Here is a 12,431-nt window from a genome sequence, read left to right as displayed (position 1 = left end):
CGCCCAAGGCAAGCCCTGACCCACTCAGTATCACTATACATCAGATTTGTATATTCTAGAGTTTTATATGTATAGAATTACACAGCATGGACTCTTATGTTTGGCTTCCTGGCTTAGCATAATGTTTTTTGAGATTCATCCCATATTGCTCTTATATCAGTAAGCCATTCCTTTCTTATTTTTTAAATCCTCATCTGAGGATATGTTTTTATTAGTTTGTGAGAGAGGGGAAGGGGCATGTGGGGTGGGGGGGAGAGATGTGAGGGAGAAACACTGATCAGTTGCTTCCTGTGTGGACCCCAACCGAGGGCCCAACCCCCAACCTAGGTATGTGCCCTCACCGGAAATCAAACTTGCAGCCTTTTGGTAGATGGGATGATGCTACAACTAACTGAGCCACCTGGCAAGGGCAGTCAGTCATTCATTTCTTTTTATTGCTGAATAGTATTCTGTTGTGGTGTTCTAGATATACTACAATTTATTTATTCATTCACTTGTTAATTGACCTTTGGGTTAGTTTTATTTTTTTATATTATGAATAAGACTGTGGACATTCAAGTACATGTCTCTGTGTGTACATAAATTTTCATTTCTCTTAGATAAATACCTACATAGAGAATTACTGGGTCACATGCTAAGTTTATAACTTTAAAGAATCTAACTATTTGCCAAGGTGTTTGCACAATTTTACATTGCTACCAGCATTCAGTTGCTTGACATTCTTGTCAACACGTGGTGTTGTCAGTCTTTTTAATTTTAGCTTTTGAATGGGTATATGGAAATATTTCATTGTGGTTTTAATTTTTTTACCCTGATCAGTAATGTTGGACATCTTTTCTTGTGCTTACTTTTCTTGTGATACTTTTTTTTGTAAAGTATCTCTTCAGTTTGTGTGTGTGTTTGTGTGTTTTTAATGGGTTATTTATATTCTTATTATTGGTTAGTAAGAAGAATTCTCAATATTTTCTGGAAACCTTAATATATGTATAAATATATATTTATATAAAATGTTTTATATATGTATATAAAATTTACTCCCAGTTAGATATTTACTTTTTCATTTTTAAAAAATGGAGATATAACTGACATACAATATTAGTTTCAGGTGGGCAACATAATCATTTGATATCTGTATGTACTGTGAGATGGTCACCACAATAATTCTACTTAATATCCATCATCACACATAGTTACAAATTTTTTTTATGATAAGAACTTTTAAAATCTACTGTCTTAGCAATATTCAAATATACAATACACCATTTTTAACTAGAGTCACCTTGTTGTACATTATATCCTCATGACTTATTTATTTCATAACTGGAATTTTGTACCTTTTGACCACCTTCACCCATTCTTCCCATGCGCCATCCCTTGCCTATGGAAACCACCAATCTGTTCTCTGTATCTATGAGTTTATTATTATTTTAGATTCCACAAATATGTGAAAGCATATGGTATTTGTCTTTCTCTGAATTATTTCACTTAAAGTTCATTTATGTTGTTGTGAATGACAATATTTCCTTCTTTTTATGGCTGAATAGTATTCCATTGTGTGTGTGTGTATGTATGTATGTATGTATGTATCTATACAATTTCTTTCTTCATTCTTCATTGGGCTCTTAGGCTGCTTTGATGTCTTAGTTATTATAAAGAATTCTATAGTGAAAATAGGGGTACATATATCTTTTTAAGCTAGTATTTTTATTTTCATCAAATAAATACCCAGTAGTATAATGGCTGGATCATATGGTAGTTCTATTTGTATTTATTTATGTTGAAATACATTTTATTTCTTTATTAATTTTTAACTTTTAATTTTTAATTTTTTGAACCTCCCTACTGTTTTCCATGATGTCTACACTAACTTATATTCCCACCATCCTTGCTAATTCTTGTTATCTTGTCTCTTTAAATAATAGCCATTCCAAAAGGTGTGAGGTGATATCTCATTGTGGTTGTGATTTGCATTTCCCTGATGATTAGGGACATTGAGCACCTTTTCAAGTATCTGCTGGCCATCTTTATGTCTTCTTTGAAAAAATGTCTATTCAGATTTTCTGCTCATTTTTAAATTGGATTGTTTTTTGCTGTTGAGTTGTATAAGTTTTTGATATATTTTGGCTATTACCCCCTTATCAGATATAATTTGAAAATATTATCTCTCATTTGGTAGGTTGCCTTTTCATTTCATCGGTGGTTTTCTTTGCTGTGCAGAAGTTTTTTAGTTTTATATAATCTCACTTGCTTATTTTTGCTTTTGTAACCTTTGCTTAGGGTGTCAAATCCAAAAAATCCTTGCCAGGACCAATGTCAGGGAGCTTACTGCCTATGTTTTTTTCTAGGAGTTTTATGTTTTCAGCTCTTATGTCCAAGTCTTAATCAATTTTTAGTTGATTTTTGTGTATGGTGTAAGATAGTCATTCAGTTTAACTCTTTTTCTGTTCAGTTTTTCCCATTTATTGAAGAGATTGTCCTTTTCTCACTGTATATTCTTGCCTCCTTTGTCATAAATTAAATGACCATAGATGTATGGGTTTATTTTTGGGCTCTCTGTTCTGTTCCGTTGATTATGTGTCTGTTTTTATTTCAATAACATGTTTTTGATTACTATAGCTTTGTAATATAGTTTGAAATCAGGAAGTGTGATGCCTCCAAGCTTTGTCCTTCTTTGTCAGTACTGCCTTTGGCTATCTGAAGTCTTGTGATTCCATACAAATTTTAGGATTATTTGTTTTACTGTTTTTGAAAAATGCCATTGGAATTTTGATAGGGATTGTATTGAATCTGTAGATTGTTTTGAGTAGTGTGGACGTTTTAACAATATTAATTCTCCCAATCCATGAGCACAGAATATCTTTCCATTTGTGTTTTCTTCATTTTTACCCTTTTATTTCTTGTCTTTTTTTTAAACTAAAATAAATACTTTTCAGCCATGAGGTCCAAGGAAATGCAACTTCTTGGAAATTAGAAATAATACCCAAATATCAATCAGGTCAGCTTTAGATGTTGTATAGAATCAGTGGAATGTGATTGTCTGGAGTGAATTTTGGCCTTTTCGGTTTGCCAAGCCATGTGTACCATGTGTAGATATTGTCTAGCCTGTGTAGCAATTTCTGTAGTAACTGTCCCACTTAAAAGAGAGTTGTCAGAGAATAGTGAAGCATAAACAACTAAAATGTTTACAGCACACAAAGCAAAACAGTCAAACTATTGGTTTATCACCTAACTAGTAAATCAAAGTCAATCTCATTAAGCAGCACCGCAAATATCCCTAGTCATTCCTTTATCTGTTCACTCCTTTGTTCATGCATTTGATGAGTATTTATTAAACACCTACTGTGTACGAGGAGGTACCCAGTTATATGCTGGAGTTATGAGATTAAGGCACACGCTCTGCCTTCAAGGAGCTCAGTCTAATCTCCCAGAAGCGATGTGGAAATGATGGTGCATTATGAAAAGTGCTGATAACAAAAGTCTGTTCAAAGGGAGGCCAACCGTGAATTCATTCTACTGCAGTTTCCACGGTACAGGTATGTGGCATTCCTGCTCCGCTCCAGAGTAAGAGCTGCTTACATAGCATTAATCAGTCTTTTAGTTCCAGTGTGACACTGGGGATCTACAGCATTCTGACAAGTTACAACAGATCCAGAAATGGTTAACAGGTTCCCTCTGCTGAGCACTTGGGGGACACAGAGTTTGTCATTGGCAGAGGTGGCTAAACACTTCTGTCTCACACTTCACTCACTCAACAAGTAGCTATTGAGGAGCAATCATGGGCTCACCACTCCTAGATTCCCTCCAAGACTATCCAAGTGGGAGCTCTGCCCTTGATATGTACCCTCAAGAGTTCGAGTCTTCTGGTTAAACAGAACTTGGTGTGTGGAGGGTGCCTGAAGGAGAGTTCCATCTTTTAACTTTCAAACGCAAGCCTTCGCATTGTAAGGCACACTTCTTCTGCTGGAATGCCTTGCTTTTCATTTGTCATTTGTGATTTGGGAAAAAGGTGGAGTGTGTAGATCTTGCTTAACAAAGGGCCTGACTCACAGCCTGTATAGTGGGCAAACATCCAGCCACAGGCATTAAAGAAACAGCAAATAAATTGCCCTCAGCAGCCTCTCCTTTCTCTCTGGGACCTGTGTTCTCTTCAAACAAAATGAATTCGAGATATGAGTTTCAGGTTCTGAGTCTGACTGTATGTTAAGTTATGCCAGTAACAACACAAGGTGGTTTTATAAATGGTATTTTTAATGATTTTCACAGGTTGGCCTCGCAGAGGTTTAGTATTAAGTGGAAGTCTCCTTCCTGTAATCCTGCCTTCCACAAATGCTCCCTGAGACACACTTACCCTCCCTCGCTCATCTAGCAAAGACAACAACCTGGAATCCAGGGAGGTTTTTCGTTTTAGTTGCTCACCTCCATTTTACTCTGTAGAAAGGTTTTTGATATCTAATCAGTGTTGCTGAATCCATCCCACTTAAAATTATGCCCACTACAGACAGCCAATCAATAGCAAAGGAAAAACCTACAGCTTTTGTGAGCAGGGTGGCTGAGCGGAACTGAAGTTCAAAACTGAGGTCTGCTGTGTTCACTTGGAGTTAATGTGTATGGTGATATTAAGGCTTTCCAATAGAAACACTTTGCTTAGTTCATCTAAAAATCAGTGTCATGGTGTTATTTATTAACTAAATCTTTATGATCACTATAAACTGAATTTTACAAATAACCTCATGATATAGAATTACACAGTTCATTCTCTAAAAATGATATTTAAAAATATCTCCTGATTTTACTTGTTAATAAATCCCTTAGTGTATCCAGAAATCACTCACACACAAAGAAACAACAAAACAGAATCTATATAAAAATAAAAGCTCTCCATTTTCCATAATACCTTATCTTTTGTGTAATGAATTTGTGAATATAAAAAAGTATCAGTTTAGAAAACTATAAAAACATTGCTACAATGTCATAAGTGCTCTACATTCTCTAGGAAAATATACCTTTGGAGATAGGTATATTTGAATGCCTGCTATAGGGCAACATTCAAACCCTGTCCGTCCCCTTTGCCAAAGGAGCGCCGCTGCCATGGACCACTGGGAGAGCCAACTCCTGAAAATTGGCGACAGAGCCCCTTCCAATACTTCCCACGAACTTCAGAGTGAGGGGCACTAAGTTAAAAACAGGAGTGCTGAAATAGCTGGTTGATTCTGGTTTTCCACTAATTTGTATCTTCCGTACATCGTGGTTACACTAAGAAATTCAGAGAAGTTTATCGTAAGTCCAAAAATGCCACTCTCTGAATGTGGTGTTCCTGTATCACTGATGTAGGGGAGGAAGGGGTTGACATGCCTAGAGAACATGGAGACCATGTAGGAGATGCATGACCAGGTCACCAGAAGAAAGGGGACGAAGGCCATTCTCTCCAAGAAACCCAGCATCTTGCCACCCAGAGTGTGCTGCGCTCAGCTGGGCTGGGTGCCAGGCATCTCTCTCTGTTGGGCAGGGCAGGAGGCTCCCTGAGGTGGAGGCAGGCCCAGCTCCACTTAAGTGCCTTTTGAGTAAAAGTTAAAAAAAATTGATAAGGTCTAATTTATTAATATTTTTATTTATGAATTATGCTTTTTCTATATTATTTAAATCTTTTTCCACACAGATCCATGAAGATTTTCTGTTTTCTATTGGAGAAATGTCATAGTTTCACTTTTATGTTTAAATTTATGATCTATTTCAGATTAATTTTTATTTATGGCGCAAAGTAAGATTGATACTCATGTTATTCCACATGGATACCCTAGCACCTTTGTTAAAAATCATTTGACCATATATTTACAGGGTCTATTTCTGGATTCTCTTTCATTCTATTGATTTATTGTAGCTTGATTACTCTGGCTTTATAGTAAGTCTTGAAATCAGGTAGTATAAACTCTCCAACTTGTTTTTCTCTTTCATAATTTCTCTGGCTAGCTTAGGGTCTCAGTATTTCCATATGAAATTTAAAATTAATTCCTTACCAATTTCTACAGAAAGTTTATTGGGATTTTTATTGTGATTACATTTAATCTATAGATTAACTTGAATAGAGCCCATATCTTGAAAATACCGAGTCTTTCCATCTATGAATATGGTACCTCTCCATTTTTTATCTTATTTAATTTCTTTCAGTAATGTCTTGTAATTTTTCTTACACAGGTCATTTGTATTGTTAAATTTATCTTTAAGTATGTAATATTTTTTGATAACTATAAGTGATATTGTTTACAAATTTTTAAATTCCCAACTGTCTATTGCTAGTGTAAAAAATACAGTCGAGCCCTGGCTGGGTAGCTCAGTTGGTTGAAGCATCATCCCAATATTTCAGGATTGCAGGTTCAATTCCTCATCAGGGCACATGTAAGAATTAACCAATGAACGCATAAATGGGTGGAACAACAAGTCAATGTTTCTTTCTCTCTCGAATCAGTTTTGGTTATCATGTCTCTCAAGGAATTTGTCCATTTTCTTTTAGATGTTTAATTTATTGGCATAAAATTGTTCAGATTATTCCCTCATTATTCTTTTAATGTATGTAACATCTTTTTTTGCCATTCCTGATACTGGTAATTTGTGCCTTCTCTCTTTTTGTCTTAATGAGTCTGGCTAGCATTTTATCATTTTCATTGATTTTTTTTCCAAGCAACAGCTTTTTGTTTAATTGATTTTGTTTATCTTTTAAAATTGTATTGATACTTGTTCTTAATTTTATTATTCCTTCCCTTTATTTACTTTGAGTTTACTTTGCTCTAATTCTTCTATCATTTATTTTGGACTTCTTTTCAGTAAGTATTTGAAGATAATCATTTCCCTTCAAGCACTGCTTTAGCTGCATTCTACAAATTTAGATATGTTGTTTTTGCATTTTCTACCAGTTTAAAAATATTTTCTATTATCCTTTTTGTTTATCCTTTGACTCATGGATAGTGTTTTAATTTAAATACTTCAGGATTTTTGTAATAGCTCTTTGTTACTGATGTATCATTTAATATTTTTAATACATTTATTTTTAATTGTAAAATATGCACAACATAAAATTTATTATGTAAGCCATTTTTAAGCGTATAGTTCAGTGTACTTAAGTGTGTTCACATTGTTATGGAACTTTCACCACCATCCATCTCCTGTACTTTTTCACCTTTCAAAGTTGAAACTCTCTATTCATTAAATAATAGCTTCCCATTTCAGAATGTGTCTTCTGTTGAGCATTGTTATAATAGATTTATATTTTTAAATTTAATTTAATTTATTCTTTTATAATAGCTTTTTATTTTCCTCAATAAAGGACAATAGCGTGTGCCTTTATTTTTAATGGCAGGGGACAAACATGAATAAAACTTCAAACTGATGTATCTCACATCAATATCATCGCTTAAGCTCTTGAGAACATAGTAAAGAATTGGACAAAAAAAATCACTGTCATTTATGACTACTTTATTACACAGAAATTAACCTTTCATAGTAGAGACTGCAAAAGGAAATTAAATTAATCTTGTGATTCTAGAACACACATCTCAATGAGGGATTCTTAAGTTTTCATAGAGTGGGGAATGAAAAGAGAGAAAATCATTTAGGACAGTATTTCCCAAATTCTGCTACTTTCACAGACATGTTCTTTGGGAACAGGTTTGCAAGTTTTATATGATAATGTTTTGAATATATGTTTTACTTTTGTTCGTAATATATAAACAAATTAATACACACTTGTTCAGGAGTACCTGGACAATCATCTTACAGTGTTGCCACACGATCACAGCATCTGCACATGTAGATCTGATCCCTATAGCACCAAGTGAAGACCCAGTGTGCTTAACTCTTCATGTGTCATTTCTCAGATTGGATTCTCAGCCCTTCACAGAATTGCTGAGCATTTCCTGTGAGCTGTGTGTGTTGTCAAGGTTCAGAACACTAGTTCAGAGCAGTGATTCTCAAGGCAGGATGGGAGGTGGCAGGGAAGAACATGTAGTTTTAAAAAACACATTAAAAATACCTATTTGATTTCATTGTACAAACTCTATCAAGTCAAACTCAAAATAATTTTGGGAGTGGTAGCATACAATTAACTTGTAGATTCATTCTAGTGGCCTGGGATAAACTTGATTGAGAAACCCTGGCTTAGAGGTAGAGTCCCGACACGTGAAGAATAGTTAGGAAGAGCCACTTGCAAAAAAGAACTTTTGGGGGGTCAGTGAGGGAATCCTAAGCTATAACTTGTCATGGTCCTTTGGAACCCAGGGGCCAATCCAGAAGAAACCCAAGATGTCCATCAACCTTCCCAGACCAGTGGTTTGTGGTAAGTGGGTCCCCTTTTAATACTAAATCAATAGAAGCAAAGCCTGTTTTTGTGAAGAACCGCCCCCTGCCACTTTTTTTGGTTTAGACATTTCATAATTTTAAGTAAACAGCTGCCATACCTGGGTGAAGGTAGCCCCAGACCCCAGTCGGGAGGAAGCGTTGCCATCATTCATGAGGCCGTCAGCTCTCAAGGGACATGTCAGCCCGTGGTCCGCCCTGTAATTATTGTAGAGCTCCAATCTGCTTTAAGGCGCATCACCAGTTCCCCGCGTTGATACCTATTTGTTAGATCAGTGCATCCACCTATACACTCTTTACCGATAAAGACTCGAGGTACCGTTCTGGCTCCGGTGAGCTGTGGCAAATAATCTTGAATCTCATCTGTGTCACCGGTGGCTGTGATATCGACAAATTCCAAAGCTCCTTGTTTGAAGGTGAATTGGCTGAGGAGCTCTTGGGTCCGTCTGCAGTAGGGGCAGGTGGACTTGATGAACACCACCACCTTCCCAGGATGGATTTTGCTGTTCACAAACTCCTGAGCCATGCTGACAGGCTGCTGCCTCCTAGGTAGGAATCCTCCACTGCAAGTATCACTCTGGAGTAAAACCTTATTTTATAATAGTTTTTTAAATTTGCTTGTCAGCTAATTTCACCATCTCTGCCTTTTGGGGTATATTTATTTGTTTTTAATCTGGTTATGTTTTACATTCTCCTCTCCCCCCGCCCCCACAATTCTGGCATTTTAAAAATTGGATTGTGGACATTATTAATGTTTTCCTGTTGCATTTGGATTTAGTTGTGTTTATTTAAAAAGGTCCGCCTGTATTCCAGCAGGCAGTTATTTACAGGGCCTGTGTAGTTCTCTTCTGTTTGGGTATCTGGTTTGCCACCTTCAATTGCCTCAGTCTTCCTGAACTCTGAACTCGGACTCCTCGTTAGCAAGACCTGTCTGTGCTTTGTTTTGGATTTCCCTCTGTGTTCTGTGGCCCAGGATATTCTTAAGAGGCAGAATGTCCTAAGAGGCAGAATGTCCTAAAAGGCAGAATGCCTGCAATCAAAGGGTTTACCTTATTTGTTGCCTTTCTCTGAGACATTACTGGTTTTTGCTGTCTATGGTCCAATGTCTAAAGAGAGTTGTTTCCTGTAGTGTGGTCAGTTTCTTAGTTGTTGCAGTAGGGCATAAATATGGTCTTTGGTCCTTCATCATGGTTGGAAGTAGAAGTCACCACTGGTTTTAATGTAGTTCATAACACTTTTTCGGGTGTGGTAAATAATGTAAGTATCAATGATTCAGTCCAGTAAATCTGTGAAGATAGTCTGATTTTTTTCTTGTTGCCTTTTAACTGGTATCTCCTTGTTTTATGGTAATGGTACACAGAGTGGAATGATTCAGCATGCTGTATAGGAAGAAGACTGGATCCGGAAAGACTCAAGTCATTTTGCTACTTACTTGTGGGTATCTTTACACATTTTTAGACTATTTAAATATCAATTTCTTCATCAGTAAAATGAAGGAAGCATATTAGACTGACCTAAAATCTGACATTTTTTTCTTTCAGTTGCAAAATTCTGTGATTCTATATTTTATCTATAAATGTCACTGCAGGTTTAATTCCAAGCTCTGAAACCAGTTCATCATTATTTAAAAATGAAAAATATGGGTCTGTCTCTGGCAAAGTTTGTTTCTTTCTCCAAGTTTTTTTTTTTTTTTTTACTTTTTATTTTTTTAATCATGTTTATTCTATTACAGTTGTCTCAGTTTTTCCCCCTTTGCCCTCCTCCACCCATCCCACCCTACCCCACTCTCCCACAGTCAATTCCCACTCTCTTGTCCATGTCCGTGGGTCATTCATACATGCTCTTTCTTTAGTCCCTTCTCCTCCTTTCTACCATTGTCCTCCGTCACCATCTCCTCTGGTTGCTTTCAGTTTGCTCTATGTTTCCATGCTGGTGGTTTATTTCGTTCGTTCGTTTATTTTGTTGAATAGATTCTACTTATAGGTGAGATCATATGGTATTTGTCTTTCTGTTTCTTTTTCTTTTTTTTGTCTTTTCTTTCTTTATTTTTTTTAAATTTATTTTTTCAAATATATTTGTCTCTGCCTACCCCCCACCACTTTCCCTTGCCCCCTTCCTCCTTCCCTCCTTCAGCTCTTCCCCTTTGGTTTTGTCCATGAGTCCTTGCTATATGTGTTTTCTTTTTTTAAAAAGAGCTTGTTTATTTATTTTTAGAGAGAGGGGAAGGGAGAGAGGGAGCAAAACATCGGTGTGGGAGACACATTGATTGCTTGTCTCTCGCACACCCCCAACTGGGGAAGTGGCCTGCAACCCAGGCATGTGCCCTGACTGGGAATCTGACCAGCGACCCTTTGGATCGCAGGTCAGCACTCAGTCCACTGAGCCACACCAGCCAGGGTGGATGTATCATAATTTAACAGTCCTCCATTAATGGATTATTTTATGCTTTGCTGTTATATTCAGTGTTATAATGAGTATATTTACTTGTAATTTTTATATTTACCTTAGATTATCATTTGTATTTTAACTTAGTTTATGCTGTTTTTTAAATCATGCATAAAATTTCAATTTTTATGCATTTTGATTTATCGGTATAATTTTTTTATGTTTGTGAATCTTTCAACCATTTTTTGAAAGGCCTCGTTTAAGATTTAAAAGATGCTTACCGGTATTTTTATGTTGACATTTTTGATCAATCTGCAATTTATTTTGGTGCAAGAGGATTCATCTTTATTTTTTCTCCAACTTGGCTACCCATCTATCTTTTCCCACTGATACACAATTTTACTTTATCATGTCCTAAATTTTCATATATATTTGGGTTGTCTCTGGATTCTCTCTTTTTCATTGATATATTGTATCTGTCCTTATGTCATAACTGTGCTGGTAATTATTGTAGCATTATAATGTAAAATAGATAACTATAGTTTAATATCTGAGTGGGCTAGTACTCCTTCTTATGTCTTTTTTTTCCAAATATCGTCCCAGTTTTACTTGCATGTTTGTTTTCTTTTCACTTTTGTTACCTAGTTGATAAATTCTATTGGTATTTTGGGGGGATTGCATTACATTTATAAAGGAAAATAATTCTAGATCAAAGAATTGATATTGAGTCTTTCTATTCAAGGTAAGATAGACCATTTTATTTGTTCAGCACTTCACAGGGGTGTTAAAAGATTTTATCATGTAACCCTGGCTGGTGTGGCTCAGTGGATTGAGCACTGGCCTCCAAACCAAAGGGTCACTGGTTCAATTCCCAGTCAGGGCATATGCCTGGGTTGTGGGCCAGATCCCCAGTGGGGAGCACGCAAGAGGCAACCACACATTGATGTTTCTCTCCCTCTCTTTCTCCCTCCCTTCCCGTCTGTCTAAAAATAAAATAAATAAAATATTTAAAAAAAGATTCTATAATGTAGATCTTGCACTTTTCTCGATAACTTGATTTTTAGGTCATTCATCTTTTTTGTTGCTCCTATAAATGGAATAATTTTCTCCTTTATATCTTCTAAAGTAGTTGCTTATATTTTTGAAGGCCATTTATTTTTATATTAATTTTATTGTCTTTTAAAAAATATCTTCTTTAGTTAATTTCTTTGTGTTTCCATAAACTCAGCCATATGACTTTACTTCCTTCTTCTAAATTTTTATACTTTTATTCTCTTAACTAATTTGCAAATATAGCTACTTCCCTCTTCTAAGTTTTTAACTTTTGTCCTCTTAACTAATTGCATGAACTGTTACTTTTAGAACAATGCTAAGTAATCCTGGTAACACAGAGTATATTTTTGTTTTTTTCTGATTTTCGTGGGAATTCCTCTAGAGTTTCTTTATTAAGTATGACGCTGTTTTTTAGGATAAGATCTATTTACATATATATCAGGCCTGTCCAGAAAAAGTCTAACCATTGTTAATATAATGAGAAGTTTGCACCACATTGATGTAACCTGGCAACCAAGGAGAGTGGACTGGAATGCATGCACATGTGTGAACAATGACCACTTCACTGTACTAGTCAGTGGGGGCATAGATGCCATCGAATGAGCACGTGTACTGTGCGGCCATCACATTCAGAATGGCTGAAGTAG

General features: G+C 35.9%; 1 protein-coding gene and 1 pseudogene across 1 annotated transcript in view; one reads left to right on the top strand and one right to left on the bottom strand.

Annotated features, from left to right (window-relative positions):
* Nucleotides 1-12,431, top strand: part of TTC28 (tetratricopeptide repeat domain 28) — a 568,672-nt gene that overhangs the window by 74,188 nt on the left and 482,053 nt on the right. The window lies entirely within an intron of this gene.
* On the bottom strand, nucleotides 8,551-8,907 carry LOC129087462 (glutaredoxin-1-like; annotated as a pseudogene).

This window comes from Pteronotus mesoamericanus, unplaced genomic scaffold, assembly GCF_021234165.1.
Source record: "Pteronotus mesoamericanus isolate MK-2021 breed Mesoamerican mustached bat unplaced genomic scaffold, CSHL_Meso_final scaffold_507, whole genome shotgun sequence".
Lineage (NCBI taxonomy): Eukaryota > Metazoa > Chordata > Mammalia > Chiroptera > Mormoopidae > Pteronotus > Pteronotus mesoamericanus.
This window is presented reverse-complemented; position numbering and strand designations above follow the sequence as displayed.